General features: G+C 40.6%; 1 long non-coding RNA gene across 1 annotated transcript; it reads right to left on the bottom strand.

Annotated features, from left to right (window-relative positions):
- Nucleotides 1-296: 296 nt before the first annotated feature.
- On the bottom strand, nucleotides 297-12,124 carry LOC148112848 (uncharacterized). Its single transcript, XR_015728980.1, has 3 exons — nucleotides 12,046-12,124; nucleotides 7,326-7,652; nucleotides 297-2,265 (listed from the first exon to the last, which is right to left on the bottom strand). It is a non-coding gene; the product is annotated as an uncharacterized LOC148112848 (long non-coding RNA).
- Nucleotides 12,125-16,274: the final 4,150 nt, after the last annotated feature.

Here is a 16,274-nt window from a genome sequence, read left to right as displayed (position 1 = left end):
GCATTCCTTAATATGTGACTTTTAAAAGTCCTATCCACTTTCTTATCATATAATAAATAAGCATGCCAACCGTAAACCAAATCATATCCCTCAATATTCAATATTCTTTCTTCTGTTGAATTCAGCCAGTCACTAATTGCTGATAGGGCAGCTGCCTCATAATATAATCTTAAATTGGGCATTTTGAGATCTCCTCTTTCACGTATATCCTGCATTATTTTTTGCTTTATTCTCGGTCTCTTTCCTGCCCAAACAAAATTATTAATACCCTTCTGCCATATCTTCAAATTTTCATCTTTTTTAAGTATTGGTATCATTTGAAAAAGAAATAAAAACTTAGGCAAAACTTTCATTTTTACTGCTGCTATTCTTCCCAACAAAGATAATTGTAATTTTTTTCCAATTTTCCATCTCTCTCTGTATTTTTTGCCACAATGGATCATAATTATACTTAAATAATTTCGCATTTGATGTCGTAATATAAACCCCTAAATACTTAACTTTTTTTACTATTTCAAATCCTGTTAGTCTTTCTAATTCTTCTTTTTGATTTGTAATCATGTTTTTAGTTATTATCTTCATTTCCCCTGCATTTATTTTAAATCCAGATACTTGTCCATATTGATTAATTATATCCATTAAACCTACAACCGACTGTAATGGTTGGGTTAAAGTAACAACCAAGTCGTCTGCAAATGCTCGTAATCTATAATCATACTGCCTGATTTTAATTCCCTTTATTTTATCCGACCCACATATTTTACTCAACAAAAATTCCAAAGTCAAAATAAACAATAATGGAGAAAAGGGACATCCTGGTCTTGTTCCTTTTTCTATATTAAAAGTATCTGTTAAACTACCATTAATTATTATTTGCGCTGTTTGCTTCTGATATATTGCCTTAATAGATTGTGTAAAATATTTTCCAAACTGCATCTTTTCTATTATTTTCAATAAGAAATGCCAATTCAATCAATCGAATGCTTTCTCCGCATCAAGAAATATTAGCACCGCAGGGACTTGGTTGTTCTTCCCCAAATACTCTAATAGGTTAACAACTTGCCTTACATTACTCTTCATTTGTCTACCATTTATTAAACCAGTTTGATCATTATGAATGTTGCATGACTGTCATTAACCTATTTGCTAGTATTTTAGCAAAAATCTTATAATCTGTATGTAAAAGTGATATGGGCCTGTAATTTTTTGGCTGGGTGTGGTCTTGATCCTCCTTTGGGATCAGAGAAATAAAAGCTGTCCTCCAGGATGGGGGTACATCTCCTCCAGATTGTATATTAGTAAATAATTCCTTAAATGGTCCCACCATTTCTAACTGCAAGTATTTGTAATAAGCGGCTGTCAAACCATCCGTCCCAGGGGCTTTACCCACTTTCAACTGCTTAATTGCAAACATAATTTCCTCCAAAGTTATCAGTTGATTTAAACCCTCCCTTTGCTCTTTTGTAATTTTAGAAATATTCTCTTTCTGTAAATATCTATCTATATCTATACTTTGAATTTTATCACTGGCATACAATCTCGTATAAAATTCTAAAAATGCCTTTTTAAACATATTTTGCTGATAAACCTCTTAACTTTTATATTCTATTTTCTCTATAGTCCGTGACTTTTGTTTTTTCCTTAACAGATATGATAACCATCTCCCTGGTTTGTTAGCATTGCAAAAAGTATTGTGTTTAGCATATTGCAAGTTAGTTGCAACCTGATCTGCCATTAACATATTAAATTGCCCTCGCAGTAAATCCCCTCTTTCTTAACATAATACCCAAAGAAGCTAAAAAGACCATCTGTCCACAGGAGACAGTTGTTGGCATAGAGCACCATATCTGCCACCTCAGTTGCTACAAGCACAAAAGAATCCTAGCTGATCTTGCAAGACTTTGTTGTAAATTAATTTATGAAGGACTTGGCAAAAAATGTCACAGTAGCTTTTAGGTAGATTTTCCAGAAATATGTAAAATAATAGATAAAAGAAGAAATGTACTGCCTACTTCATTTTTTCCCATTTGGTTTTTTTAAAAAAGTAAAACAAAATAACAATAAAATAGTAACAGTAAAAATTACGTATTTAGATTTTTTACACACTGTTACATGTAAATGCCCAACATTGTGTGCCCATGGCAGGGCAAGGGTTAATACCACCCAACCTACCCAGCACTTCCCTTGACCCCTCTTCACCTTGACCCCGCCTTCCAGGTATATAAAGTTTTGTCCAGGAGTCCATGTTGCATTCCAGAAGTGTATCTGCAAGAGATAAGTAACATGTGTTAATAAACAAATATTGATTCAAACTCAACCTTGTGCTGGAGTTATTGGGCTAGATCCTTAGAAACACTTAACAGAATGGTAGCAGAGGATGGTTTAAGCCCATAACTCTAAAAAATGAATGGATCAACTGCTTGCTCTGGAAAGAAGAACAAGGAAAACGCAAGACCTTTCACCAGACAGATGGCTGCACAACTAACACCCAGGGTTGCTGCAGCAAGAGATGCAACAACAGAGAGTGAGCAGGGCATCAACCTGAACCCACTACCCAACGATGAGAGGCTACAAGAGAGAACAACTGAACCTGAAAAAGAAACGCCACAAGAGAGGAGCGAGCTCAGACTGTCCATCCTGAAGCTGATGGAGTCATGCAGCAATGAAGGAAACCTCATCGCGGACCTCCAGAGCCTTCTTGAGAAACATGGAGCAGCAATCGAGGCCCCAGAGATGACCCAAAAAAATACAGCACCGGTAAGAGACAGGCGCTATGGGAGGAGCGAGATCGAAGCTCTCGGATGAACTTCAAGCATATTGCTCTGCACTCCAGAAAGAGGCTAATGACCTTTAAGTGTTTATCTTGGAATGTCAATGGGTTGAATTCAGCACAGAAAAGGAAAAAATTATTTACATATTTGAAACAATTTAATAATGATATAATATGTTTACAAGAAACGCATATTACAACTCAAGATCAAAAATATTTGATAAACTCAAAACTAGGAGCACATTATATATCTTCAACTTCGCAGAAAAAGAATGGTGTGGTTATTTATGTAAATAAAAAATTAACAGCAAAAGTTATAGAAGTAGATCAAGATGGTAGATTTGTAGCAATTGAATTGTTTACAGCAAATGGTCAAATTCTTTTGATTGGAATTTATGCTCCCAACCAACAACAGGATTATTTTTACAAGATGTTACATACTAAAATATTGCAATGGGACTACAGATCTATTTTAATTATGGGAGATTGGAATGGAGTAATTGATTCTAAATTAGATAAAAAGAGCTTGGCAAAGTCTAGAATTAGATTACCACAGACCTTTTTTGATATGAAAGAAGATATGGAACTAAAAGATGTTTGGAGAATACATAATCCAAATGAATTGGATTACACTTTTTTTTCTGATAGACATAGATCCTTTTCTAGGATTGATTTTATCTTGTTGTCAAATGATCTACTTGTTAAGACAAAAAGAACAAAGATTTTTCCAAGAACTTTGACTGATCATAGTCCTGTATGGATAGAAATCGAGATGGATAAGGTTGAGAGACGTTCTTGGAGATTAAATGAGAACTTGTTTAGATATGAAAAAAATATAATAGAACTTAAAAAGCATTTGAAAGAATTTTTTGAAATAAATTTGAATAAAGGTACCCCAGTTGAAATTGTTTGGGATGCAAGTAAAGCTTATATGAGAGGGGTACTTATCTACATGAATTCTAAACATAGACTGTTCCGACAAAAGAAAAGATCTGAGTTGGAAATGGAAATAAAGAATAAAGAACAGTTACTTATTAAAAACCCAACAGATGAAAGAATACGAAGTGCTATAAAACTTTTGAAAGACCAATTCCAAATGCTTATGGCGGAACAAGTTGCAACAAGTTTACAATACGCGAAGCATAATACATTTTGCAATGCTAATAAACCGGGCAGATGGTTGGCCTACACATTGAGGAAAAAACAAAGTATGCGGACTATTGACAGTATCGATATTGGAGGGAAAGAAATTTTTCAACAAAAATTAATTAAAGAAGCTTTTGTGGATTATTATACTAAACTATATGCTAAAGAAGAGGTGCAGAATGGACTTATAGAAAAATATTTAAAGGATAAGAGAGTTACAAAAATTACTGATCAACAAAAGGAAAGAATGAATTATTTTATAACAGAGGAGGAGATAATAGCAGCAATTAAACAGCTAAAAACAGCTAAAGCTCCTGGCACGGATGGTTTGACTGCAGTGTATTACAAAACTTTACAAGCTGAAATGGTGGGACAACTTAGAGATTTATTTTGCAATATTCAACAAGGGGGTAAAATACCCCCATCCTGGACAACTGCTTATATATCTTTGATACCAAAGGAACAAGTTGGTCCTAAAAAACCAGAGAACTACAGACCAATATCTCTTTTGAACACAGACTATAAAATTTATGCGAAGGTATTAGCCAACAGGTTGATGCCAGTAATCCAAAAGGTGATTCATGAGGACCAAGCGGGATTTATTGAGGGCAGATACATGAAGGACAATGTAAGGCAAGTAATAGACTTATTGGAATATCTTGATAAGAATAAACAGATTTCTGCAGTGCTGGTCTTTTTGGATGCGGAGAAGGCCTTTGATAGAGTGGATTGGAATTTTCTACTAAAGACTTTAAAAAAGATGGGCTTTGGGGACCAATTTACACAGGCGATCTCAGCAATTTATCAAGAGCAAAAAGCACAGATTATTATTAATGGAAGTTTGACGACAGAGTTTAAAATTGAAAAAGGAACAAGACAGGGATGTCCGTTGTCCCCACTTTTATTTATTTTAACATTGGAAGTCTTGCTAAATACAATACGGGACTCAAAAATTTTGAAAGGCATAATGATAAGGCAAGAGGATTATAGAATAAAGGCATTTGCAGATGATCTGGTGGTTACCCTATCACAACCAATGGAATCAACAATCCTGATGAATGACATTATACAAGACTATGGTAGAGTTTCAGGTTTTAGACTGAATTCAAAAAAGACTAAAATGATAGTCAAAAATATGACACAAGATCGTAAACATGAGCTTGAAAGGAGGGCAGGTTTTGAAATTGTACCTAAGGTAAAATATCTTGGAGTTCAGGTTGCAGAATCAAACATGAAATTGTTTCAAAATAACTATGAGGTGTTGTGGCGAGAGGTTCAGAAAGACATGGAGACTTGGAAAAAGCTGCAACTGTCTTTACTTGGAAGAATAGCAGCAGTTAAGATGAACATTTTGCCAAGATTTCTGTTTTTGTTTCAAATGATTCCGGTGCTTAAAAGTGATAAACAACTGAAAGTTTGGCAAACTGGACTTAATAAGTTCGTCTGGAACGAGAAAAAGCCGAGAGTGAAATTGAAAATTATGCAAGATGTTCCAAAAAGAGGAGGCCTTAAACTTCCAAACCTACAGTTATATTATGATGCAGCAGCTTTAACTTTAACAAGTGATTGGTTTGGGGGTAAAAAGGCTGGAATATTGAATGCAGAAAGTTTTGATCTTGAATTTGGATGGCATGCTTACCTATTTTATGATGACAAAGTTGATAAAGTATTTAAAAGCCATATACTTAGAGACTCTTTGATGAGAGTCTGGAAGAAGCACCGACTCAAATGGGATTATAAAATACCGCTATGGCTGGATCTTGGTCATACCTTGTGGAATACAAATATAATGTCACTCGGGGGGTTTTTATACAAAGAGGTTCTTTTTACAGATGCGGGCAGATGGCAGTTGAAGACATTGCAGACACTGTTGGATGAAGGGATTAATTTAACCTGGTTACAATATAATCAATTACAATTGAGATGGAAAGAGGACCAAAAAACTGGTATTATGTTGCATGAGGAAGAATTGGTTAGACATATAAGAGAGAAAGGTCCAATGCATATTAAAAGGCTTTATAATGTTTTGCTAGAAAGGGATTCAGAAACGGAATTAGTTAAAGATTGCATGATTAAGTGGGCACAAAATTTTGAAGAACCAGTGATGTTGGAAACATGGGAAAAAATTTGGGTTCAGAATGTTAAATTTACACAGTCGCAGAATCTGAGGGAAAATTTTTATAAAATGTTTTATAGATGGCATTTAGATCCTAAAAAGTTGTCATGTATGTACCCTAATGTTCAGCCAAAATGTTGGAGATGTGAATGTTTGGATGCTACGTATTATCATGTTTGGTGGACCTGTAGGAAAGTTAAGGCTTTTTGGATAAAAATATGGTGGGTCATGCAGAATGTTTTGAAGAAAAAAATTCAATTTTCTCCACAATTGTTTTTATTGGGCATAGTTAAGGGTTTTACACGGGATGAAACAAAATTAATATTGTATATGATAACAGCAGCAAGATTGTTGATAGGTAAATATTGGAAGAATGAAGCTTTGCCTACTATCGAGGAATGGACTTCGAAGATGGCCAGTTTTGCAGAGATGGCGAAGATTTCAGCATATTTAAAAGATTGTTCACAAGAGACTTATGAATGGGAATGGAAAAGGTGGATAGAATATGTTCAGAACAAATACCAAATTAGAAAGTATCAAATAGCTTTTATTTGAAAACAATGTATTAGAAATATTTTAATATAAAGAGACAAAGAGGGAAAATTATGTAGGGGGAGGGATGGGTTCAGGTATATATATCAGTGTTATTAGTTATGAGTACATAATAGGGAAGTCTGGGGGGGGAGGGTTAGGGAGGGTTAGGGAGGACGGGAAGTTTGGGGAGGGAGGTGGGGGGGTGAAAAAAGGGGTGAAAATGTAATTGTAAAACTTTTGCAATAAAAAAAAAAAAGAGAGACAGGCCAGCCCAGTCGGATGACTCCGAGCTAGCCGAATCCACTTTCGTGCCCTTTTCCCGGTGGCCATCTTGGAATGGCCAGCAACCAATGGGAAGCCGGGATTTAAACCTAATGGCACGAAACCACCAAGACCCCAAAACAAATGGGGAGCATCCAGAAAACAACTGCAATAGACAAATCCAAGTAAATCAGAACTTGCCTAGCATGCTCGAGATAAAGAAAGCAATAGAGACTCTAGCGGCAGTCTTTGGCTCCGCATTCAAGCCTCCCGCACCAACTGCAAGCCACAAGGAAAACCTTGAGGGCCAAGAAGGCATCAGAGTGACCACCGGCTACGAGACACCAACCCTATCACTACAAAAGGGGGCAACGTGCTTCCACGATGACCAAGAAACCCCGACCGCCTATGGAACAGAACAAAGGCAGGACTCGAACTCACCACCCGCCTCACTAACTACGAGGGATCCAAGAGAAGAAAGACGCGCCAGCTACTTACCTGCTCCGCGACCTCCGGCAGGCTTCTCCAACCGACCAGGGGCCAGCACATCCGGATCAGGACCAGCCATTGCTGCTGCCGCCGCGCCGCCAATCCTCAAAAGTCCTCAACTTACGACCGCTTCGATCCCGAGCCTCCAGCTATTCTTCGCCGGGGACTACACAGCCCAACAGCACCTTCCAGGGTCCCACAACGCATCCAGACCCACCAGGGGTGAGTCAAGCACTCCACCAGCAGGCCTAGGCCTAGACCTGAGAACTGCAGCCATGAGCTCCTCTCTGGACGGCCTCCAGCATGAAATGGGCCTCGCACATGCCCAGACGCCACCTGCAGGAAGAAAAGGAAGGAACATAGAGATAAGTCAGAACATAGAGATAAGTCAGTACAGAATAGCATCTACCATTCCCATGCTGTATTGTGAGTTCCCTCACCTGCAAAACCATGGACAGCACCAGACTGTGAGTAACTTACCACACAACTCAATGACTTTGCCAGGTGACTTTCACAAACTAAAGCTAGATGGGACTAATCTTTTAGAGTGGAATCATCAGCTCCAGATTGTTTTCTTAAGGGAAAATTTATTGTTCTTAATTAATGACCCACCAAGAAAACCTTGGACTTTTGATACAGATTGCTTGCACCACAGGGCTTATTGCATATTGATTGCAAGCATCTCACCTAGCATCTACCCTAGCCTGGGTCACCACTTGACTGTAGCAGAAATACTGCAAAAAATATTCAATCTGTTTTATAGCAAGAGCGTAGCCACAACCACAAGGATATCTGGGGAGTTCCAGTCAGCCAAGCACAAAACAGGGACCCCCATGGGTGAGCATATCCTAAGTTTAAACGCTACCAGGGCTGAATTAATACAGAGAGGAGAAGTAATCTCCGAAGAAAGCATGAAAAGCATAATCATTAACTCCCTAGACTCTAGTTGGGACAACTTTATAGTGCAACTAGATAGCCTCAACATCGAACATCTCACACTAGAAACACTTACAAACAGGTTGATAGCTGAAGACAGCTTAAGGAGGGACTGCGCCATGAGTCGCAGAGAGAGCAGACCAGTAAAGAGAGTCGAATTTCAAACCAGGGGTCACAACACCCCCGAGTGCTTCACCTGTGGCTCCAGGAGCCATTATAAGAGGGACTGCCCTAGAAATTCAAGGGATAGGGACTACACTCAGCGCAGAGACAGACAAGGCCGAAGACAAGGTTTCTCAGACAGGCACTCACCAGAGAACCGATACAGACGTAGGGACTCCCCCAATCCAAGGGACAGGAGGGGATACAGAGACAGCTCCAGGGATAGCCAACTTGGATCGCTGTATGGCATTAGGGAACATCAGAACACACACATGCAATCAGGAGAAGGGAATGCGTGGCTCCTAGATTCTGGAGCCACCAACCACACTACTCATGACAGGAAAATCCTCACTTCATTCACAAAAAGGAACCACCACATCAAGGTAGCTAATCAGAATGAAGTGCTAGTGACAGGAGAGGGAAACATGCATATAAAAGGGATAGGCAAAGTAGAGGGGGTATTACTCATACCCGAAATACCATACAATATATTGGCTATACTCAAAGTTAGCAAAGACATGGGCATAGAGACTACATTCAGAGGGGGAAAGGCCTATATGACTAAAGATGGGAAAGACATTGGTAAGATAGTCATCAATGGAGGACTAACATATCTCCAACCCGAAAGGGATTGGCAGCCAAACACCAACACTAACATAAGAAATAAGGGGAACAAAGTAGATACTCATGAAGAGATAGAGGGGGACGAGACAGATGACACTACCAAAGACAAACACCCTCACGATGCAACACACAAGGAGAAATTGTCCATTGGAAATCCCATTCATGATAACTGTGCTCACTTGCTCCACAGGAAGTTGGGTCACGCCAGCTTTCGAGTCATCCAAAAAATGACCGATTGTTCAAATGGTTTACAAGTAAAGAGCTGTAAAAATTACCTAGAGTGTTCTGTGTGTAAGTGTTCTAAGCTTAAGACCAAACCTAGACCTAAAAAGGCCACATGCACCACCAATTCAGTTTTCCAATTAGTACATATGGATTTGGTGGGCCCCATGAAGCCCTCTATAAAATACAAAAAGAGATTCTTTTTAACAATAGTGGACGACTTAAGTTGTTATGGGTATGTATATACACTCAACCACAAAAGTGAAGCATTTCAAAAGTTTAAGGAATTTTATAAAAGGGTAGAAACACAACACAACACAAAGATAAAACAGATAATGATGGACAGGGGGTCTGAGTTCTTGTCAAGGGAATTTTCGAATTGGTTAAAGAAACAGGGGATATTACATTTTACTTCTTCGCCATTCTCCACATTCCAGAACGGAGTGTCAGAACGAAAAAACGGTGTTCTGCAGACCATGGTGAGGTGCATGCTAGAAGACGCAGGGCTAGGACAATCTTTCTGGGCAGAGGCACTCACATACTCCAACTACACCCTGAACAGACTGTAGTGGGCAAAACACCTTACGAGGTTATGTACAACAGGAAACCCAAGATAGCACACCTATACATATTTGGGGTTACTGCAGATGTGCATATTCTGAAACAATTGAGACATAAGGGAGACAAGGTGTCAAGGAGACTAAGGTTCATGGGGTATGAATCTGGAACAAAAGGGTACAGATTCATTGACAAAAACAACAGATTTGTCATATCTAGAACAGCAGTATTCCATGAAAACACAAACTGGTCCAAGATACACCTCAACGAAGTACTCCCCAGGCAGGAAATTACAAATGACATAAGGGATGAGGGCAAACAAGACACAGTAGAAACCAAGGCACACGAAAAACACAAACCCAAGCTCCAAGGGATAACTACCAAAGAATGGAAACAAGACCACCCAATCATAAAAGTAGACTCACTCATGCAAAAGGAAACCAGGTACATGCACAACACAGAAACACAACCCAGTAGACCCATAAGGCAAAACAGAAATAAGATCCCAAAAAGACTTGAAGATTACGTACTATCCATACACACAACCAAGACAACACCCAACTCATATGAAGAGGTACTCAGATTGCCACAGAAAGAGAGGATTAGGTGGGAACAAGCCATGGAGAAAGAGATGGCCAGCTTGAGAGAACTAAATGTATACACCCCATCTAAGGCCCCAGCAAACAAAACACTCATTGGAACAAAATGGGTCTTCAAAATTAAAGAACTTGAAGACAACAAGACCCTATATAAGGCTAGACTCGTAGCACAGGGGTTTGCACAGAAATACCCTGAGGACTATACGGATACATACTCACCCACTGTTAGGGCTGAAAGCGTCAAGAGCGCCCTAGTAATAGCATCCATACTAGGCCTCGAAGTTTACCAATTTGACATGCAGACAGCCTATCTACATGCAGAACTAGACAAGGAAATCTTTGTCAAAGCACTCCCTGGGAAAAATACGCAAAAGGGAGATACTTGGCTATTAAACAAAAGTCTGTATGGACTGAAGTAGTCTGGAAAGAGGTGGTACGAATGTCTAGCGAAAATCCTCAAGGATATGGGCTATGCAGCCACTTCTGCTGACCTCTGCTTCTTCATCAAGAGAGAAGACACCTCCATTGAATACGTGCTCGTTTACGTAGATGATATTTTATACTTTGGCCAACACAAACGGAAATGCGATGAATTCGCAGAGAAACTTGGGAAACATTTCGCACTGAAAACACTAGGGAAAGTGAACAAGTACCTAGGGGTCCAAATCAACAAGACACAAAAAGGATTCAGAATCTCCCAGAAAGAAAAAATATTAGAACTCTTACACAAATGCAACATGAAGGATGCCAAACCTTGTGAGACACCCATGCAGACTGACTTCCTGAAACACATGAATGAAGAAGGCGAACCATTCAACGACAACACACTATATAGATCAGTCATCAGGTCCCTACTATACATAGCCAACTGGACAAGGCCTGATATCCTTCTAGCAGTCAACCTCTTGTCCAGGCACATCAGCGAACCAAGAAAATATCACTGGGAGGGGGCGAAGCGTATACTCAGATACCTTAAATACAGCATAGATGCCTGCCTGTGTTTAGAGCCGGTGAACTCCAAGGAACCACTATTAACATGCTACGCGGATGCTGACTGGGCAGGTGACACGAAGAGCAGAAAAAGCACCTCAGGCTACGTATTCTTCATTAACAACTGCCCGGTACACTGGTACACCGGAAAACAAAATCTGGTGGCCATATCCACAGCAGAAGCAGAGTATATCTGTCTATCAAAGGCAGCCAATAACTTGACGTGGTTTGATGACCTGCTTTCTAACATCTGGACTGAACCAACTTATCCAATCATTGTGCATGAAGACAATAAAGCAGCCATAGACATTTCTACGACAGATGCTGTGGGCCAAAGGTCAAGGCACATAGACATCAAACACAAACATGTCAGGCAGTTAACAAACATTGGGTTCATCAAAGCTGTATACTGTGAGACTGTCAAGCAGATTGCTGACATCTTAACAAAACCCTTACAAAATAAACAGCATGCTTACCTAACTTCGAAATTGCACATTTACAACACGCGCACACTACCCCAACCGTTAGGCATTTAGAGGGGGATTTGTTACATGTAAATGCCCAATATTGTGTGCCCATGGCAGGGCAAGGGTTAATACCACCCAACCTTCCCAGCACTTCCCTTGACCCCTCCTCACCTTGACCCCGTCTTCCAGGTATATAAGGTTTTGTCCAGGAGTCCATGTTGCATTCCAGAAGTGTATCTGCAAGAGATAAGTAACATGTGTTAATAAACAAGTATTGATTCAAACTCAACCTTGTGCTGGAGTTATTGTGCTAGATCCTTAGAAACACTTAACACACACACATACACACACAAAAACACACATACTGTACATAGACAAAAACACAAGACGAGGATATAAGAAAAGAGGAAAAGAATTAAAAGAGAAGGGCACTAAGAAACAGCTTTATGAAAACTAGTCTAAACTCAGTGACTAATCCATATCACTTCTCATCTCTTCTTTAGAGTTACCAGTTGAAATTTCTGCTGATAGATGTCAATTTGGAAGAGCTTCATTCACAATGTGAGCAATGGCATATAGAATGGCCTTGTGATGGCAATTAAGCTTTGTGTCCCCTATCTCACCCTTACAGTATAGTAAGCTCAATCTTTATGCCCACATTTCTTCATCTCTTGAAATATTTCAGTTTTTCTTTTTTAAAAATGAGGTTTTTCTCCTTGATTATGCTGAAAATGAATTAGTATGTTGCAAAGGAAATTAATATGGCATATAGAAACACTTGACTCAGTAACTCCTCATATCTTCCTAAACCAGGGGTCTGCAACCTTAAACACTCAAAGAGCCATTTGGACCCGTTTCCCACAGAAAAGAAAACACCGGGAGCCACAAAACCCTTCCCATGCCTGACTTGAGCAGCCACAAAACTAGCATATGTAGTTTGTTTGTTTGTTTATTTATTTATTTATTTATTTGTTTGTTTGTTTTATTGAATTTTTATACCGCCCTTCTCCTGCTGGACTCAGGGCAGTGCACAGCCTAGAATAAAAAACATCCCAATACAAAATTTAAAATTTTAAAAGAATTAAACAAATTTTGGCCCAAAATTTAAAACCTCCCGAATAAAATCCATTTACAATTAAAAATATCTAAGGGGGGGGGGGGTTACGCCAGCCCAGCTTGATGAAATAGAAAAGTTTTGAGGGCACGGCGAAAAGCATGGAGATCTGGTAAAGTACGTATCTCCGGGGGCAGGTTGTTCCAGAGGACAGGTGCTGCCACAGAGAAGGCCCTCCCCCTAGGGGTCGCCAAGCGACACTGCCTGGCTGACGGCACCCTGAGGAGTGCCTCTCTGTGGGAACGAACTTGCCGGTGGGAGGCTATTGGCGGCAGAAGGCGGTCCCGTAAGTACCCAGGCCCTATGCCATGGAGCGCTTTAAAGGTGGTAACCAACACCTTGAAGCGCACCCGGAAGACCAGTGGAAGCCAATGCAGCTCGCGCAAGAGGGGTGTCACATGGGAGCGCCCCATCGCTCCCATAATCTCCTGTGCGGCCGCATTCTGCACCAGTTGGAGCCTCCGGGTGCTCCTCAAGGGGAGCCCCATGTAGAGAGCATTGCAGTAGTCCAGGCGGGAAGTGACGAGTGCCTGAGTGACTATGCGTAAGGAGTCCCGATCCAGAAAGGGATGCAACTGGTGAATAAGGAGAACCTGATAAAAAGCCCCCCCTGGCCACGGCTGTGGAGATGGTGTGACCTCAGTTGTCGGCAAACCGCACTGAGTAAACAAACGTCAGCACATAGTCCTAATCCTATCAGAGATGTAAAGACAGAATGTCTGGCAAAAGGACCCTTTATCAAGATATGCAACTCAGCATGTAGCATTGTTTGTCACAGGAAATAACATGAGGGTAACATGAGGGATCCATGTGGACTTCACGAGCTTTCTTTAGCCAATTAGCATCTGTAAACGTTGATTAATGTTTTGCCATGATAGTTGTAAAATGACAATAAAAGGAAGCCTTCTGGATGGAGAGGGGGTGCCTTCCCCAAGGTACTTTCACACTGAGGTATCTTGATCAAGGTGCCCTCCCACCGAGGGGCCTTCCCGTGAACCATCATCCTGCCTACGCGTCTTTCTTCATCGAAACAACATCTGGTGACCCCGACGTGATTCCTCTTATGTTTACTCGGCCGGACGAGCCCAGGTGCACCTCAGCGAACTTCGCTCCCAATATTTCGTAAGTATGGGGATGGAAATCTCAATTCCGCAGAAGCTTCATGCACAAGAATTGAGAAAAATACTTAAAAGTAATGGAATGGCAGGAATTAAGTTAAGAGAGTTAGAACAGTTAGTACATGAAATAGGTTGCCAATGCCCATGGTATCCAGAAGATGGAACCTTGGACTTGCAGGATTGGATTAAAATTGGAACTCACTTACACTCACTGCCACGAGCAGAAATAAAGCATTTGTTGCTGTGGCAAAAATGTAAGGAAGCAGTAGAGGTTATGGGGACTCATAAACTCAAGGCACCGTCTCCATCTCTTTCTCTGTCTTCTGATCAGGGGTCTGCCCCTCCCTCTCATTTTCAGGCTACAATTACGTTGCAGCCAGAAGAAATTAGTTCCCCAACAGCTCCCTTATTGGTTCCTCCTTTACAGGAGACACTTTCAGCTGTCAGAGCAGGGTTTCAGGAAGAGCAACAAAAAGGAACTCTCACTGGGGCAGAAATAACAGAGGGTCTCCAAGCTTTTCCTGTCATACAGACGATTAATCCCCAGGGGCAAGGTCAGTATCAGTGGAATCCTTTGCCATATCAAATTCTGAGAGAGGTAAGGAAAGGAATCACAGAGACAGATTTGCGTTCCACCTATACTACTGGGATGATGGAAGGTATTTCTAATGGTTACAATTTAATTCCACAAGATTGGAAGGATTTGTTTCGCATGCTTCTCACACCAGCACAATATGTTGTTTGGGATTCAGAATATCAGAGGGAAGTTATTCATGCAGGAAACAGTTCAGGAGGTTTGTATATACCAGATCAATTATACGGGGTGGGTGCTTTCTCTACAATACAGCAACAAACCAATGGCACACCCCCGCCAGCTTACTCTGTGATAGGGTGCTGTGTGATTAAAGCATTTAAGAAAGTGCCGATCTCAGGCAAGCCTAGTAAATCTTTTGCAGCAATTCGACAGGGGGCTGGTGAAACATACTCTGATTTCATTGATAGATTGCAAAAAGCTATTCAGAGGCAAGTAGATAATGAGGAAGCTAGCGGAGAGTTAATGAAAAGGCTAGCTTATGAACATGCTAATGTGGATTGCCGCCGTGCATTGCAGTCTATTGTTAATAGAGGAGATTACACCTTGGCTGATATGTTAAAAGCATGCACTGACATAGGCACAAATGTCCATGAGATGGAAGCTTTAGCAGCTGTCTTACAAAAAGGAAAGTTTGGCAAGCTCAAAGGCAATTGTTTTAATTGTAATAAACCTGGCCATTTTAAACAGCAATGCAGAGCTCCTGGTGGCAGAGCTCATAAAGGCAGCGGGCCAAGAGGAGGTCAAACATCCAGACCAAAAACTGTTTGCCCTAAATGTAAGAAAGGGTTTCACTGGGCAAATCAATGCAGAAGTCAGGGAAACTAGATTTCGGGCTCACGGCAAGCCCCGGCCCAATTGCCGCTACTTCTGTTAAACATGCTAAAGCAGCTACAAAAGGAAGTGCGGGTATTGATTTGATTAATCAAGAAGATAAATTCATTCCTTTCCCTGGAGTTGTTACTTTAATGTCATCACAATTGAAAGGACCATTACCTACTAACACTGTGGGATTGGTTCTCCCTCGGTCTTCCGCAGGGAAAAATGGGATTTTTGTCATCCCTGGAGTCATTGATTCAGATTATGAAGGCATAATTATGATACAAATTGAAACAAATGTGCCCATGACTTTAAAACAAGGAGATTCTTGGGCACAATTGGTGATTGTTCCATATGTATTGCCAGCAGGGGGTGAGCAAATTAACAGAGGAAGTGGAGGCTTTGGTTCTACTAATCCTATCCGCTCCCTGCATCCTAGCATTCTGGCAGTAACACAATCAATTCAAGAAGAAAAACCAAAGCTCATATATTTGTTAAATGGCAGATCTTTTGAAGGAGTCCTAGATTCTGGCGCAGATGTCTCTGTCATAGCCACTGACAATTGACCCACAGATTGGCCTACTATGGAATCGCCTTCTGTGTGGGGAGTTGGAGGACCCCAAGCAGCTCGACGCAGCACCAAATGGCTTACGGTAACAGCTCTTGATGGCAAATGCACAGCTCAATTAAAGCCTGTTATTCTCCCCATTCATGTAAATCTGTGGGGGAGAGATTTGATGTTGCAGTTTAAAGCGAA

The sequence above is a fragment of the Pantherophis guttatus genome, chromosome 7, assembly GCF_059756535.1.
Source record: "Pantherophis guttatus breed Tessera chromosome 7, ASM5975653v1, whole genome shotgun sequence".
NCBI classification, from domain to species: domain Eukaryota; kingdom Metazoa; phylum Chordata; class Lepidosauria; order Squamata; family Colubridae; genus Pantherophis; species Pantherophis guttatus.
Note: the sequence above shows the minus strand (reverse complement) of the source record. Positions and strands in the feature narration are given on the sequence as shown.